The sequence below is a fragment of the Leucopleurus acutus genome (assembly GCF_964270905.1).
Source record: "Leucopleurus acutus genome assembly, chromosome: 15".
Lineage (NCBI taxonomy): Eukaryota > Metazoa > Chordata > Mammalia > Artiodactyla > Delphinidae > Leucopleurus > Leucopleurus acutus.
The window spans coordinates 16,297,655-16,315,569 of NC_139157.1; the positions used below are offsets into that span (position 1 = coordinate 16,297,655).

A 17,915-nucleotide genomic window follows, 5' to 3' on the forward strand; every position below is an offset into this window, starting at 1 on the left:
GGAGAAAGGACATAAGGATCTATGTGCAAAGGAAAACATTTAAAAGAAAGATTTCATTACTATAACAGTATTCAGAATCTTCAAAGAAATTATAGTGTATTTAAAATGAGTGGTTAAAACAGTGAAACAATATTAAATTGAATCAACTCTCTAAAATAAAGTAATTTTGTTTTTTGTTAAGCTATGTGCCAGTCTTTCAAATCTAACACTACAAAACTGTTGAAAAGATGGCTATTAATCTTGTTATAGTTATGGGGAATGAATTTTATATTAGATGGTCAAGAATAATCTCAAAACTGTACAGAAACTTCTATCTCAACAGATTTATTACATATAAATCTATTTCACAATTCTCCAAACAATTATAGATACCCTTAGAGAATACTCAATATTTTTAATTGTATAATATAGTTGAATAAAGAACCAGAAATCTCATTATACAATGCTTATCCATAAATCTAGAGACTTCCATAATAAGAAATATGAACTGCAAAAATATACGAAAGTGATCATCTACTTCATATTTTGATTTATGAAATGACACATTTTCTAATATATTATTGTTATATATTATATTTGCATATGTACTATATAGTATACATATTTTGCTTACTCAATGAACATTTGTTGAGTGTCTACTAGTCACTCTATATGATAATGGGTGCTGAAAATATTAAAATTAATAAAAGCACAGTTGCCTCCACTCAAGAAATTTACATTTTAGTAGGGGAAAACAATACATCAACAAGTAAATATAATAACTGAACTGTAACTGAGTTGTGCTGCAGTATACATGGGAAACAAAGAAGGGACCCATCAATTCTGAGGGAAGTGGAGAGTTTATGGAAACGATTAATTAAAGAAGGCAACACCAAGACAGCGGAAGCAAGAACTACAATCCTGAAGCCTGTGGAACAAAAACCACCTTCACAGAAAGATGGACAAGATGAAAAGGCAGAGGGCTATGTACCAGATGAAGGAACAAGATAAAACCCCAGAAAAACAACTAAATGAAGTGGAGATAGGCAACCTTCTGGAAAAAGAATTCAGAATAATGATAGTGAAGATGATCCAGGACCTCGGAAAAAGAATGGAGGCAAAGATGGAGAAGATGCAAGAAATGTTTAACAAAGACCTAGAAGAATTAAAGAACAAACACCTAGAAGAATTAAAGAACAAACAAACAGAGATGAACAATACAATAACTGAAATGAAAAATACACTAGAAGGAATCAATAGCAGAATAACTGAGGCAGAAGAACGGATAAGTGACCTGGAAGACAGAATGGTGGAATTCACTGCCATGGAACAGAATAAAGAAAAAAGAATGAAAAGAAATGAAGACAGCCAAAGAGACCTCTGGGACAACATTAAACACAAAAACATTCACATTATAGGGGTCCCAGAAGGAGAAGAGAGAGAGAAAGGACCTGAGAAAATATTTGAAGAGATTATAGTTGAAAACATCCTTAACATGGGAAAGGAAATAGCCACCCAAGTCCAGGAAGCACAGAGAGTCCCAGGCAGGATAAACCCAAGGAGAAACACACCGAGACACGTAGCAATCAAATTGACAAAAATTAAAGACAAAGAAAAATTATTGAAAGCAACAAGGGAAAAATGACAAATAACATACAAGGGAACTCCCATAAAGTTAACAGCTGATTCCTCAGCAGAAACTCCACAAGCCAGAAGGGAGTGGCATCATATATTTAAAGTGATGAAAGGGAAGAACCTACAACCAAGATTACTCTACTCAGCAAGGATCTCATTCAGATTCAACGGAGAAATCAAAAGTATTACAGACAAGCAAAAGCTAAGAGAATTCAGCACCACCAAACCAGCTCTATAACAAATGCTAAAGGAACTTCTCTAAGTGAGAAACACAAGAGAAGTAAAGGACCTACAAAAACAAGCCCATAACAATTAAGAAAATGGTAATAGGAACATAGATATCGATAATCACCTTAAACATGAATGGATTAAATGCCCCAACCAAAAGACACAGGCTTGCTGAATGGATACAAAAACAAGACCCATATATATGCTGTCTACAAGAGAACCACTTCAGACCTAGGGACATATACAGACTGAAAGTGAGGGGATGGAAAAAGATATTCCATGCAAATGGAAATCAAAAGAAAGCTGGAGTAGCAACACTAGTATCAGATAAATAGACTTTAAAAGAAAGAATGTTACAAGAGACAAGAAAGGACAATACATAATGATCAAGGGATCAATCCAAAAAGATATAAATATATATGCACCCAACATAGGAGCACCTCAATACATAAGGCAACTGCTAAGAGCTATGAAAGAGGAAATCAACAGTAACACAATAATAGTGGGGGACTTTTAACACCTCATTTACACCAATGGACAGATCATCCAAACAGAAAATTAATAAGGAAACATAAGCTTTCAATGACACAATAGACTAGCTAGATTTAATTGACATTTATAGGACATTCCGTCCAAAAACAGCAGATTACACTTTCTTCTCAAGTGCACAGGGAACATTCTCCAGGACAGATCACGTCTTGGGTCACAGATCAAACCTCAGTAAATTTAAGAAAGTCGAAATCATATCAAGCATCTTTTCTGACCACAACTCTATGAGATTAGAAATCAATCACAGGGGAAAAAAAAACGAAAAAACATAATCACATGGAGGCTAAACAATATGGTATTAAATAACCAAGAAATCACTGAAGAAATCAAAGAGGAACAAAAAATACTTAGAGATAAATGACAACAAAAACAATATGATCCAAAACCTATGGGATGCAGCAAAAGCAGTTCTAAGAGGAAAGTTTATAGCAATACAAGCCTACCTCAAGAAACAAGAAAAATCTCAAAAAAACAACCTAACCTTACACCTAAAGGAACTAGAGAAAGAAGAACAAACAAAACCCAAAGTTAGCAGAAGGAAAGAAATCATAAAGATCAGAGCAGAAACAAATGAAATAGAAACAAAGAAAATAATAGCAAAGATCAATAAAACTAAAAGCTGGTTCTTGGAGAGGATAAACAAAATTGATAAACCATTAGCCAGACTCATCAAGAAAAAGAGGGAGATGACTCAAATCAATAGAATTAGAAATGAAACAGGACAAGTAACAACTGACACTGCAGGAATACAAAGGATCATGAGAGATTACTACAAGCAACTATATATGCCAATAAAATAGACAACCTAGAAGAAATGGACAAATTCTTAGAAAAGCACAACCTTCCGAGACTGAACCAGGAAGAAATAGAAAATATAAACAGACCAATCACAAGCACTGAAATTGAGACTGTGATTAAAAATCTTCCAACAAACAAAAGCCCAGGACCAGATGGCTTCACAAGCAAAATCTATCAAACATTTAGAGAAGACCTAAAACCTATCCTTCTCAAACACTTCCAAAATATAGCAGAGGGAGGAACACTCCCAAACTCATTCTACGAGGCCACCATCACCCTGATACCAAAACCAGACAAAGATACTACAAAAAAAGAAAATTACAGACCAGTATCACTGATGAATATAGATGCAAAAATCCTCAACAAAATACTAGCAAACAGAATCCAACAACACATTAAAACGATCATACACCATGGTCAAGTGGGATTTATCCCAGGGATGCAAGGGTTCTTCAATACATGCAAATCAATCAATGTGATACACCATATTAAGAAACTGAACAATAAAAACCATATGATCATCTCAATAGATGCAGAAAAAGCTTTTGACAAAATTCAACACCCACGTATGACAAAAACTCTCCAGGTGGGCTTCCCTGGTGGCGCAGTGGTTGAGAGTCTGCCTGCCAATGCAGGGGACACGGGTTCGTGCCCCGGTCTGGGAAGATCCCACATGCCGTGGAGCGGCTAGGCCCATGAGCCATGGTCACTGAGCCTGCACGTCTGGAGCCTGTGCTATGCAATGGGAGAGGCCACAACAGTGAGAGGCCCGCGTACGGCAAAAAAAAAAAAAAAAAAAAAAATCCTCTCTAGGAAGTGGGCATAGAGGGAACCTACCTCAACATAATAAAGGCCATACATAACAAACCCACCACAAACATCATTCTCAATGGTGAAAAACTGAAAGCATTTCCTCTAAGATCAGGAACAAGACAAGGATGTCCACTCTTGCCACTATTATTCAACATAGTTTTGGAAGTCCGAGTCACGGCAATCAGAGAAGGAAAAGAAAAAAAAGGAACAAAATTGGAAAAGAAGAAGTAAAACTGTCACTGTTTTCAGATCACATGATACTATACACAGAGAATCCTAAATATGCCACCAGAAAACTACTAGAGCTAAACAATGAATTTGGTAAAGTTGCAGGATACAAAACTAATGCACAGAAGTCTCTTGCATTCCTATACACAAACGATGAAAAATCTGAAAGAGAAATTAAGGAAACACTCCCATTTACTAGTGCAACAAAAAGAATAAAATACCTAGGAATAAACCTACCTAAGGAGACAAAAGACAAAAGAAAACTATAAGACTGCTGAAAGAAATTAAAGATGATACAAACAGATGGAAAGATGTACCATGTTCATGCATTGAAAGAATCAACATTGTGAAAATGACTATACTACCCAAAGCAATCTACAGATTCAATGCAATCCCTATCAAATTACCAATGGCATTTTTTACGGAACTAGAACAAAAAATCTTAAAATTTGTATGGAGACACAAAAGACCCTGAATAGCCAAAGCAGTCTTGAGGGAAAAAAATGGAGCTGGAGGAATCTGACTCCCTGACTTCAGACTATACTACAAAGCTACAGTAATCAAGCCAATATGGTAGTGGCACAAAAACAGAAATACAGATCAATGGAACAGGACAGAAAGCCCAGATATAAACCCACACACCTATGGTCAACTAATCTATGACAAAGGAGGCAAGGATATACAATGGAGAAAAGACAGTCTCTTCAATAAGTGGTGCTGGGAAAACTGGACAGCTACATGTAAAAGAACGAAATTAGAACACTCCCTAACACCATACACAAAAATAAACTCAAAATGGATTAGAGACCTAAATGTAAGACTGGACACTATAAAACTCTTAGAGGAAAACATAGGAAGAACACTCTTTGACATAAATCACAGCAAGATCTTTTTTGATCCACCTCATAGAGTAATGGAAAGAAAAATGAAAATAAACAAATGGGACCTATTGATACTTAAAAGCTTTTGCACAGCCAAGGAAACCATAAACAAGACGAATTGACAACCCTCAGAATGTGAGAAAATATTTGCAAACGAATCAACAGACAAAGGGTTAATCTCCAAAATATATAAACAGCTCATGCAGCTCAATATTAAAAAAAAAAAACAAACAAACCAATCAAAAAATGGGCAGAAGACCTAAATAGACATTTCTACAAAGAAGACAGACGGCCAAGAAGCACATGAAAAGGTGCTCAACATCACTAATTATTAGAGAAATGCAAATCAAAACTACAATGAGGTATCACCTCATACCAGTTAGAATGGGCATCATCAGAAAATCTAGAAACAACAAATGCTGGAGAGGGTGTGGAGAAAAGGGAACCCTCTTGCACTGTTGGTGGGAATGTAAATTGATACAGCCACTATGGAGAACAGTATGGAGGTTCCTTAAAAAACTAAAAATAGAACTACCATATGACCCAGCAATCCCACTACTGGGCATATATCTAGAGAAAACCATAATTCAGAAAGACACTTGCACCCCTATGTCCACTGCAGCACTATTTACAATAGCCAGGACATGGAAGCAACCTAAATGCTCATTGACAGACGACTGGATAAAGAAGATGTGGTGCATACATACAATGGACTATTACTCAGCCATAAAAAGGAACGAAACTGTGTCATTTGTAGAGACGTGGATGGACCTAGAGACTGTCATACAGAGTGAAATAAGTCAGAAAGAGAAAAAAAAAATATCGCATACTAATGCATATATGTGGAACCTAGAAATATGGTACAGATGAACTGGTTTGCAGGGCAGAAATTGAGACACAGATGTAGAGAACAAATGTATGGACACCAAGGGGGGAAAGTAGTGGGGAGGATGGTGGTGGTGGGATGAATTGGGAGATTGGGATTGACATATATACACTTATATGTATAAAATGGATAACTAATAAGAACCTGCTATATAAAAAAATAAATAAAATTCAAAAAAAAGAATGATGACATGAAAAACAAAACGATCACAAGATTATAATTAAAAAAAAATAAAATAAAGAAGGCAACACCTAAGCTGGGTCTTGGAAGATAAAAATGTGTTCGCTAGATTGTCAGGCAAGACGGCAAGAATATTTCAAACATAAGTAGTTGTCTGGGCAAAGACTTTAAATGCATGGCAAGTTTGGAAAACCACAAGAAGCTGGTTAATGTTGAAGTGCAGGGAGTGAGACTAACAGCGAAAAAGTGTGATAAAGGAAGAGGCTGAAGAAGTAGGGTAGGCACAGGCATATCATAGATGATCTTAATTGCTTTCCTCTGCACCATATGTGCTGAATCCCACAAGTCAGCAAGAACAACATGCCTCTCACTTTCCAGATTCAGATAATTTATCTCTGAAGTTCCAAGCCCTGCCTGGTTCTGTGACATTCCACCAAGTCCCAGAGGTGGGCATGCATTCATTCAGCAACATTCACTCTGTGCCATTTAGCAGTGTATAAGCTGCAGTGGAGATCAGGAGGAAGTGCCTAAAACTTAGGAATTAAGGAGAGGCAGGAGAAACTTCACAAAGAATGTAGTGCTTGAACTTAGCCATTACAGATGAATCATAAAAGTCTTGCAGGATATCACTGACTACTGTTTGTGTTGCGGGAAAGACCATGAAAGAATAAATTTGAAGAATTATAGCTGTAGTGTAGAAGGGTAAGTGAGATAAGGCTAAAAAGGTAGAAAGTTTTCAGTGAAAAATGTACAGATTCTAGATAATGTAAAAGATCTAAGAAAATTATAGTGGCCTGGAACTTTCTCATAAATATGATCTACTTTTTGGTTCACCTTGATATCTGGGATCCATTCCACAAACACTGTCCACTATAAGCCTGGTATGTGTTCTAAACATGCAAAGATGAATAAAATATGGTCCCTGCTTCTGAGATATAAATTAGTAGAATTCAGATTTATATTGGACTTCTTATAGCATATATTTGTTATCTTACTTCATCCTCCCCACATGTGAAGCAGAGAAGACAACAGGTAAACCATTTTTTTTTCTTTTTAACTGAAGAGAATGATGGAAAGACGTATTAAGAGATATATCTACAGTTCCAACTAAGTCAGTAGCAGAGCAGTATTCTAGGCCAGCAGTTCTCAACTGTGGTGTCACTACTCAGTGCTAGCGCAATCAGTTGTAAATGAAATTTGTTGCTGATCATTAAGTACCAGAGCTCTATCTATAACAATATAAAGTATCTAACCTATGGACAAACACATGTGTTTAAAGAGGAGCATATAAGGATGTCACTGGAGTGTATATTACTAAAAGAACAACCTGAATGACCATCGAGGAATGAATAAATAAATTACTGTATAGCCTTACTAAAGAACATCATACAACTTTTTTTTAAAGTGGAGTAAGATATCCAAGTAATTATATGCAAAGACCTATAAGACATTACTGAATGAAAAAAGATGCAAAACCCATGTATAATGATACTCTTTGTGTTAAAAAAAAAAGAATACAAAAAAATTTTTAAACAGATTACTTTTATATGAACGCACAGGAAATGCTCTGAAAGGATACACACTAATGAGAGCCGGCTGGGTAAAGGGACACATGGATGGAAGATGGACCAAGGAGATTTAGTCATCTCTGTTATGTCTGAATTTTTTATAAGGATATATATTCATGTATTACTTGTATAATTAAGCATAAACAATTGAGCTTAAAGCAGAATATTTTCCCTATAAAGTTATTTCCTACATATTTCCCCATAACACTACTTGTATTCTGATATGTGGGTAGGAGAGTAAGAGCAGAATAGAAAGAATTATTTGCAAGTACCTGAACTGAGCCAACTCAATGTACTTTCAAATAACTCAAAGCCTATGTTATCAATGCTGAAACTGTTACCGATACAGTTAGCAACTGCAACAACGCTCAATCATCAGGAGTCTTGACAGACGAGATTTAAACGTCCATACATAAAGGTGGACAAGAGCACTCTCCTCTGAACCTATAGCATAATCACTCTGGTTTAGCACTCACTACAGGTTGGGCTCTGTGATGAACGCTGTTCACCTGTATTATTTCAATTACTTCTTACAACATTCTTGTAAGGATTAAATGAGAAACTGCAGGTAAAACTCTTCACACATAATGCCCAATCACATAACAATAAGTGTTGTCCTTTATAGGTGTTCCTACTGCCTAATCTCTAACCTTATCAATTACTGTACTGCAGTCAGCTTTTCAAAAGCCTCACTGACTTAAGTGTGCCAATGCTAAGAAACCTGCAATGGATTCTCATTACCTACTGAACTAAATCCAAACTCCTTCATCAGACATTTGAAAGCATGTGTGATGCAGCTCCATCACCCATCATGTTCCTTCTGTACCCTACTATTCTGTAGGCACACTGGAGTGCTCACAATTTTCAGAATATATTATATACTCTGACTTCCATAACTTAGGAGTACTCTTGTCACTCTCGCTAAACAGTTCTATCTACTCTTCAAGGTTCTGTAGAAATATTACCTTCTCTACAAAGTTGATTCTCTCTGGCACTCTCAAGTACATTGCTTATCTCTATTATGATACTTTTTTTGTATCACTTGTTTGTAAACTGACTGAAAGCAAGTTTTATTTATTTTTACATCCCTACTGTGCCTAGCACAGTGTTTTATACACAATTTTCATTTAATAATGTAGAAAACTTTCACCATTACTCATAGCCCCAGTGATAACCAGTACAACTTGAAATTCTGAAGCAATTCTCTCTAATTTCCCCTTCAATTCACCAACCAGTGGTAATGACCCTATAGTAACTCTGGTAGTTAACTCTTTCCAGTCCTAATTCAACACTCAGTGAGATATAATTATTTCCATACCAAACAAATGAAGTGGCACATAATCAGTGACCTAATGCTGACAAGACTGGCTGACATTAAATTCATTACACATTAACACTGGAGGAAGGAATACAAAGCATAAGCTAGAATATTGGAATCATCTTTTGAAATCACAACTGGGATATAAAATTCCTCTGTTCAATTTTGGGTAATCTCTAACCTAACTGAATTGAACTTTAAAATCAAAGGATGTGTAAGGTCATCTACCCATTTAGTAAATAAAGTCACCTTTTACGGATTAATTATTTCTAAATCTATACAAATTGGTAAAAGCAGTAAATGTCCTTAAAAGCTAAGTGACCTCAGCCCTCTAACCATTCATAAGTGGTTTTTTCTCGGTTAAAATCTAAGGTAGCAAGAAACCTTAGTTTTTAGTTTTGTTGTTAAATTTCACGACATTCCAACTACTAATGACTTTGGTTTCTTTTGAGCAATCAAGTAAAAACATAGCAAATACTAGTTATATACTTACATTTAAAATATAATTAAATTCTTCAGGCGAAAGTATTACATAATACGTTACTTGATTCTATCTAGGAATCTTCTTCCAATTTTTGAAAGCCATATTAACTCTTTATGTGAAGGCATTCGTAGTGCAGAATAGTTGAGGATCTCAGGACAGAGAACTGGTTTCATTTAATTCTCTAAACTACTTGTACCATATGTGAACCTCTTAAAGGAAGACAGTTTTGTGGTTACTGTTTACTTTTCAATGAAGACCAGAGTACTTTTTGGAGATTTACAGGGCTTAACTCAATAGCATGTCAAATTTATTTTTCTTAAATGGTTTTTGCATTAGTTTGCTACTACTAGCAAACAAGTTAAATTAGAAATATTCAGGCAAAGGTACATTAAAGTCAATACTAGCTGCATGTTATCTAGGTGTTAGGGATGTTACCAAACTTTAAAGCAAGATGACCACAAGTTTTGAAAGTAAAGTGTTGGTTATTATAGATTTCATAGTAAGGCAGTTACATGGCTAAGCTTGGCTGGTACCATGGACTTTAGCATACCTGGAAATAGAAAAATTCAAATGGTAGCTGTTCTTGATTGGCCCATTGCCATTTTTGCAGCTTACAAATTTTTAATTAAGTAACTGCAGTGAGCTCATCTCTACTGGATACTTCTTTTCCAGGGCAGGTCCAGGAACTGGGTCTGGAGCCTTGAAAGCAGAAGAGAAACTAGAGTAAACTAGGGGTAGGCAGAACAAGAAACGTGACCAGATAACATTGAGATCTAATAGCAGTGAGGTAGTCCCCAATGTCTCTCACATGAAATATTCTTAAGTGGAAAAGAATCTCTTAAATTACAAGTTACCAGAAGATGCTATTTGCATTAGTTCAGTCATTGTCTTAATCTACACAACTCCACTCTGAACTCCTAACTCTAGAAACTAAAACAGTAGCCTTTATGAAATCTCTATTGGCTTTTAGCAGTAGACTGTCCAATATGGAACCACAGAGTATAAAAGAACGAGAAAAAGAACAATAAATTCACTTTCATTGGTAAAACTGGAATTGTAAAGTCCTCATTTTCAGGTCAGTCTTCTCTTTTGCTATCTTATTTCCAATCATCTTCTAATTGTTCCCCTAAATTCCTACAATCAATTGTCAGAGGTTTCTTAAGAAATGCTTTATATATATCCAAGCAATGAACTGAATTTCAAGTTCCAATTTTTAAAAATACTTTGTAATTCTTAAAGAGGGAGGCAAAGAACAGCTCATAAGATGTGGTTCTTAACCACACTGGAAATTCTTTTTTCCATTACCAAAACAGATTCAATGATTTTTTTTTTTTTTTTTTTTTGGTTAGGTCCACATTATTTAAAAAAACACACACACGCAAAACTTGCAACTACAAAGGTTACAGAAATGGTAGGCTATTAAAAATGTTAGACTGTTGTACTAATTAGATTACTAGAGCCTGGAAATGATGTCCTTATGTTTGGTGAGCTGATACCCTTAGGAGTCTCTCTCTAAGAAACGAATCAATCCCACAGCAGTCAAAATAAACTGAACCCTCTGCTGCTGTCAAATGATGGCAGATTGTGAGAACTGTAACAGGACAAAAAAGTAGTGAAGACAAGGATTCAAAGAACTTAACTCCCTGCATTTCTAGTAACTAGAAACACAACAAAGCAAAATAAAATGAAAGTAGTTTTTAAGAAAAATGTCAATTTTCCACCTTCTGTGATGGCATGTTGCAGGTGAAAATATTCAGGTGGAGAAAGATCTAGGTTCAAATCTGGTTCCAGTATAAACTAAAACTCTGCAGAAGTTTCCGGTCTATTAAATGGGATACCATCCCCCACCTCACTGGATTGTCATGAGAATTAGCACCTAATGACCTGGCACACAGTAGGTATTCAATACATTTTTCTGCATAATGGAACGTTATTTTTTTGTTCTAAACATATGAGTATACTTAAGCTTTCATTTTAATAAATGCTAAAGCAACAGCTGTGTAACAAGCTTTAGGTTTAAATAACTCAACTGTGTCACATCCTAAGAGATATAACTGATTCATCAACACTGATTTCAGAACAAAGCAAATGTAAGAACGCTCAGTTCTGAGAATTGATGATAAATAAAAATATAACAATTTACATTTAGGATATAAAGAGAATTAGTGGTAAACAAGTAAGTAGACATGTAATTCTTCCTTCTCCAAGTAAAGGAGAAAATACGTTTGTCAACAGGTTAAAAGGTTATAGATCTGGGATACAGTGCCTTTTAAAAAACAAAAGGAATCAATATATGATCTAACTAGGTCTTTAAGTCAGGAAATGCTTTAAGGGCAAAGAAAAGCCTTACATTTGAGCAATAATTTTCCTCTTACTGATAGAACAGTGGGTTCCACACAAAATTATTATTTACCAAATATGGTTCAAAGATCAGATTACACCTTCCCTGGCATTACCAAGTAATAGAGCATTATCGCAGGCCACAAGGAATTTTAAAAAGAAAAAGAAAAAAAAAATTTCCTTAAAGTTACTCGAAATGTATTCACTGCTACAACTTTATTTCAAATAGTTTTTAAAAGTTAACATGGAAAGAAAGAGTCTTACTCAAAAGAGATTGCAATTTACTTAGAGATGATAAGATTAAACTAAATTTTGCCAGAAGGCAAAAAAAAAGGAAAAAAAAGTATTTAAAAATGAGGATTCCTATTCATTAACCCATATGGATAGACTTTCAGTTTAAAGACATCAAGAAAAACACTTTTATAGACAAACCATTAATTTTTGTTTTTATTTTATAACTACTATCATATTGAAATCTCATTACTCAAATAATGTTTCAGTTGATTCTTTTGGATTTTCCAGATATAAAATGTCATCTACAAATAAATGTGCCTCCTCCGTTTCAATAATTACACCTCCTGTTTTGTTTTTTGGTCTAATTATATTGGCCAGCATTCCCAAGACAATATTATGTAACAGTAATGCTGGCCAGACCTTTTTTGATTCATGACTTTTAAAAAGGAATTTAGTATTTCACTAAATACTAAAATAGGAATTCTAGTATTTTACCATTTCTAGTAACAAAATACTGGCTTCCGGTCTGAGATATATAAAATCTTGGCTATGTTCATTCGTTCTTGTTTCGCTAAGCATTCTTATTAGAAATAAATGTTGATTTCCCTTTTTTTTTGATATCCATCAAGATATTCATAGCCCCTGTGACCTACTAATATGACTTAACTTGATTTATCATTACATTCCTAGAGTGAATATTACTCAGTTATAGTATTATTCTGTTAATGTAATGCTAGATTCCATTTGACAGTTTTATTAAGCATTTTTTGCACCAACTTTTGTGAGACTGATGTGCAATCTTTTATGTTCATATTTTACGTTACGTGGCTTTATAAAAAGAACCAGGAAGCTTACCTTTTCTTCTCTATATTCTGATATACACAGCTAATTATCTAGTGCTTTTTGCAGGAAAGAGTCTCATATCAGCTAAGACCAGCATTTTCATTTGTGGCTCCAGATCCTATCCCTTTCTTTCACATTTCCACAACACCCTTTCTTTTCAATCTCTCACTTCAACCTACGAACCTTTTTAAGTCTTAACCATCTTAAACATACATCCATGAACACATTTATACCACAAAAACTTTCCTTATCAGTTAAGTCTTGTTCAGCAAGTATTTATTCACAAAGCTGTTTATTAAAACTGCTACTCTATTCAAGGAACTGAGAATGAACTGCAGTTCCTGCCCTCTATTCCTAATCTAGTAAGGAGCACAACCATGCATACAAAAAACTGCAATAGCAATGCAAAGAATAAACAAGCTATGCTAGGACATCTCTCTCTCACCATCTGTGCCTTGCCAAACTTCTCTACTGAGTAGTTATGCTATGGTCTCAAATTTGTTTTAATCTGCCTTCAAGTTTTATCCCTTGATAAGTTTTATTCAAATCACCAAATCCAATAACCTCTTCAGGAGCCTTACCCACCATTTTGCAAAAACTTTGTGGCTTGTTTCATATTTTTTTTAATAAATCCAATTAGATCTTCAAATGTACTGTTAAATTTTGTTTTTTTAAAGGAAATTCATAGAATATTTTATTCTTTAAAAATTTATTCATTTATGGCTGCATTGGGTCTTCACTGCTGCACGCCGGCTTTCTCTAGCTGCGGTGAGCTGGGGCTACTCTTCGTTGCGGTGCGTGGGCTTCCCATTGCAGTGGTTTCTCTTGTTGTGGAGCATGGGCTCTAGGCGCACGGGCTTCAGCAGCTGTGGCACATGGGCTCAGTAGTTGTGGCTCGCAGGCTGTAGAGCGCAGGTTCAGTAGTTGTGGCGCACAGGTTTAGCTGCTCTATGGCATGTGGGATCTTCCTGGACCAGGGATTGAACCCGTGTCCTGTGCACTGGCAGACAGATTCTTAACCACTGCGCCACCAGGGAAGTTCCCATAGAATATTTTAAGTTTTACTAGGCACTTTTAATTCACCATATCATTTGATGCTCATGGAAAACCACCCAGTAAGGCTAGGTAATTATTACTCTCATTTGCAAGGTTCAGAAAAATACATCAATTTATTGATTATCAAAACTCCAATAAGCAGCAGAGTTAGGGCCAGAGATGTATTTGTGGCTTTCTAACTCCAGGTCCAGGGTTCCCTCCTCTATATTTTATTAACTTGATTGATTAATTACTAACTTGAATACTTACTGATCATTCTCTTCTTTAAAACTTTTCTGGTCAATATTGCATATTCTTCTAGCGTCCTAGGTTCCTTATTTTGGTACTTCTTAATGTTTGTCAAAAGGATGTATAAGTAAAATCTATGACATTTATTCTCTCACTTCTTGCTCTGGCATCTCATCTACAGTTACAGCATCATCTAGGGAGAAGCTCCTTTAAATTGTAGTTTAAGCTTCCTGTTCTACTTGATGAAACGTAAGCATTCAGAATCATAGAATTTGATGTTGAAAGGATCTTAGAGATTATTAAGTCCAACATCTTTATTTAACAGAAGAAAAATATAAAGTTCAACTCACACAAGTCAGTAGCAGAATTTGAATAAAAGTTTAAGCAAAATTTGCCTTTTTAAACTTATGAATCATAAAACAAATATATACATATACAGTAAATAGAAAGCAACTAAAATTTCAAGAGTAATTACTGGCCCCTGTTTCATTTTTGTTAAAGATACTTGTCCATATTTCTAATATGACAATACTAATGTATGAGTCCATTTATCAAAGTAATTTTTAAAAAAAAATCATGGAATGGCAATAAAGTTAAAACCTACTCAATTCTATATATTCGTGCATTAATTATCTATCTTCCAGATTTTTAGAGTGAACTGGGAATCAAAATCACACCACTACCTAGCCTAATGCTTCCTACCTAGGTTGATAATCATGACCTAGTCTACAAGGCAGGAACAGATACCACTAGATTGTTTGCGGAACACCACTTAGAACAGTGCCTGGTACATGTATTAAGCACTGAAAACGTGTCAGCTACCACTGCTTCTCCACCAATTACTACTTCTGAATATATTCATATGATTATAAATATGGCCGTATTAATGATTCAGCCATACAGACAAGCATCCTGTTAGAGGACCAGTACCTCACTCTTCTCCTTTTGGTCTATTGTCCAAGTTTTGTTCTAGTGAGCAGGGCCACAACCCTTTGTTATCTAGGAATACCTTTCCAACAACTCCCAAGCTAGAAGTACTTTAATATCTCAACATCAGAGTCTATAGGCTCTGAAAATTAACAGCTCATTTTAAAAGGAAATTTTCTACTCCAACACTTCTAAACTTTTAAGCTCATTTACCCATGATACAGAATGCATGAGAAATAAAAGGGAATCTCATGTGAAGCAGGAAGACTTTTTTTCCTCTTAATTGTGCTTAAGTTTAAACTTAAACTCTTCCCCAAACTAGCTTCCCCTCTTCAACTTCCCATTTTTATCAGAAATAGCAATTTTCTTGTTAGCCTGAAAACTGAAATTACCTTAACTTTTCTCTTGCCTTCCTTTACCTTTCTCAACCGCTTCAAATTTCATCCATTTAATAACTAACATTCCTCAAAACACAACTCCTGAGACTCTCCTCACTGGATATTACAGTCAGTACAGTTCACAATCACTTCCACAGTTCTGAAATCTAAAAAGTTCTGAAAAGATTTTTTATGAAGCTTCATGTCAAAACTCATCTGGTAGTGGCAAAAATCTGCTTTGAACTGACGTGAAGCTACTTATAGGTTTTATTTAGCCACTTACTGTAAACATTTCCATTTTTCACTGCAGAGATACTAGTGTTTAACTACTGGGTGATGCCTCAAACCTTGCTGGGCATGTTACATAGTATACAATATATACACATGTTACCTTTCTAAAATTCAAAAAATTATGAATTCCAAAACATAGCTGGCCCCAGGGTTTCAGAAAAGTTATCACGGACCTGTACAATATTGTTCCAAGAATCCTAATTTAGGCACCCTATTCTTAACTTTCTTTTTGATACTTCCCCTTACACCACTCCATGCATTTCAGCCTCCATATTTACCACCAAGTCCTATAGGTTCTTCTTTCCAAACACCACAATTGCCAATTCTACTCCACAACTACTGCTACCACACTATCCCAATCATCTAATTTCTAAACGACCAGACCCATGGTTTACCTCCCTGCCATTAAGTTCTTCCCATCTGACCCATCAAGCAGATTAAGAAAGGCTCCTATATAACCACTTAAAATATTTCACTGCTTTGCACAAGAACTTAATAAACTGGAACAGATACATAATAAGAGGGTAAAGATGGTGATTGTGGGATTATAGATGAATTTTTGTTACCTTATCTATAACTGTAAGCTAAGAAGAGGTTCTCTTTTTTGCAAACTTAATGAAGTTTTAAAAATTTCTAAATTGACATATTTATTCTGTAATTAAAACAACACAAACAAATGAAAAATATACTAGGCCGCTCCCCTATTTATCACTTCAACCAAAATTCCTCAGTGTGGTTTTCAAGGTCTTCTCCAGTTTGGTTCCACTAGGACTGGTATCACGGACACCCCCCTGGCCAACCCCGGCTTTTCGGTAAAGGCCAGTTTTACTGAAATATAGCTAATTATTTTTTAAAAAGAATGATTTTTAATGAGTAAAATAAATGATCACAAAGAAAATCAATTATACTGAAAAGCACAGTAATCAAGTGTTCTTTAGAACCCATATTTATGATATATTTGCTTCTTTATTAACACTCAACACAATAAAATCCAGCAGGGGTCTAATAACAACTATAATTTTGAAGTAGTAATCTACATAAACTGTACTCAGAGACAGCCACAACAGTAAAGTAATATGAAAATATCTGTGCTTTTTTTCTATTAGTAATAATGTCACAGGTACTGCTAATACTACTGTGCTTTACTGTTTAAAATCATAATGGAAGGAAATATTAAATTTCCGTTACAGGTTATTCGTTGGTAAAAATATACAGATTTTTTTTTTCAGGGACTCCTTTAAATTATCTCCTCAGATGCTCTTCAGGGTTATGGAGTCTAGAATTAAACTCTATTAAATCCACCTACTTTTATTTCCCACTAGTCCCCACAGTCAGAGAACTTCAGTCAGGTTTTGTCTGAACATGTTCAACGCTGCTTTCATTCCTGACTATGTTACTGCTCTAGCTTAGGATATCATTCCTCCACCTGGATGCTTATCAAAATCTTAACTATCTCTTGAAAAGAATTCATGTTCCATCTCCTTTTCGAATTCTTTTTCTACTTCTTCAGCTCACATGGATCTCTCTATTCCTAGAACTCCTAATGTACCTGTGGGTCCATGCTTCATGACCCAACATGTAATTATTTTCTTCGAGTTCCACTTCCGCATCTCTTCATCCAAGGTGTAAGATCCCTGGGGACATGGGTGACATGCTTGTATACAGGACACTGCACATATAATATAGGCACATCGAATGTATTCAATAAAGAAACTATTCTCAATAAACCAAGTATCAGAAGACAATTTCTTTGGGAAGTTTAAGTACCAGAAAATACATCAAGAGGACTGAAAATTCCACTAAGCAGCAAAAACAGACTCATAAATTAAGCTTAATATTAATAATTCACCTCAATCAGAACCTAGATAGTCATATTATATTAAAAACTCAGAAACTTATTTACCTGGCAGTAATGAATTCCAAGTAATAAATCAGGAACGCAGTGCTAAAGTAGGCATAAAACAATGATTCATTCAAAAAATATTTGCTAAGCATCTACTACATGCCAGGCACAATTCCAGAGTCCACTGATTCAATGGTAAAAAAACAAAAAACAAAAAACCCCAAAACCC

The 17,915-nt window shown here is 35.2% G+C and overlaps 1 protein-coding gene across 1 annotated transcript in view; it reads right to left on the reverse strand.

Moving 5' to 3' along the window:
- The window catches only part of TAB2 (TGF-beta activated kinase 1 (MAP3K7) binding protein 2), an 86,273-nt gene that overhangs the window by 51,404 nt on the left and 16,954 nt on the right, over nucleotides 1–17,915 (reverse strand). Inside the window, exon 2 of the mRNA XM_082855516.1 lies at nucleotides 10,098–10,246. The gene's annotated coding sequence lies outside the window, so the exon portion shown is untranslated. The remainder of the gene's footprint in view (nucleotides 1–10,097; nucleotides 10,247–17,915) is intronic.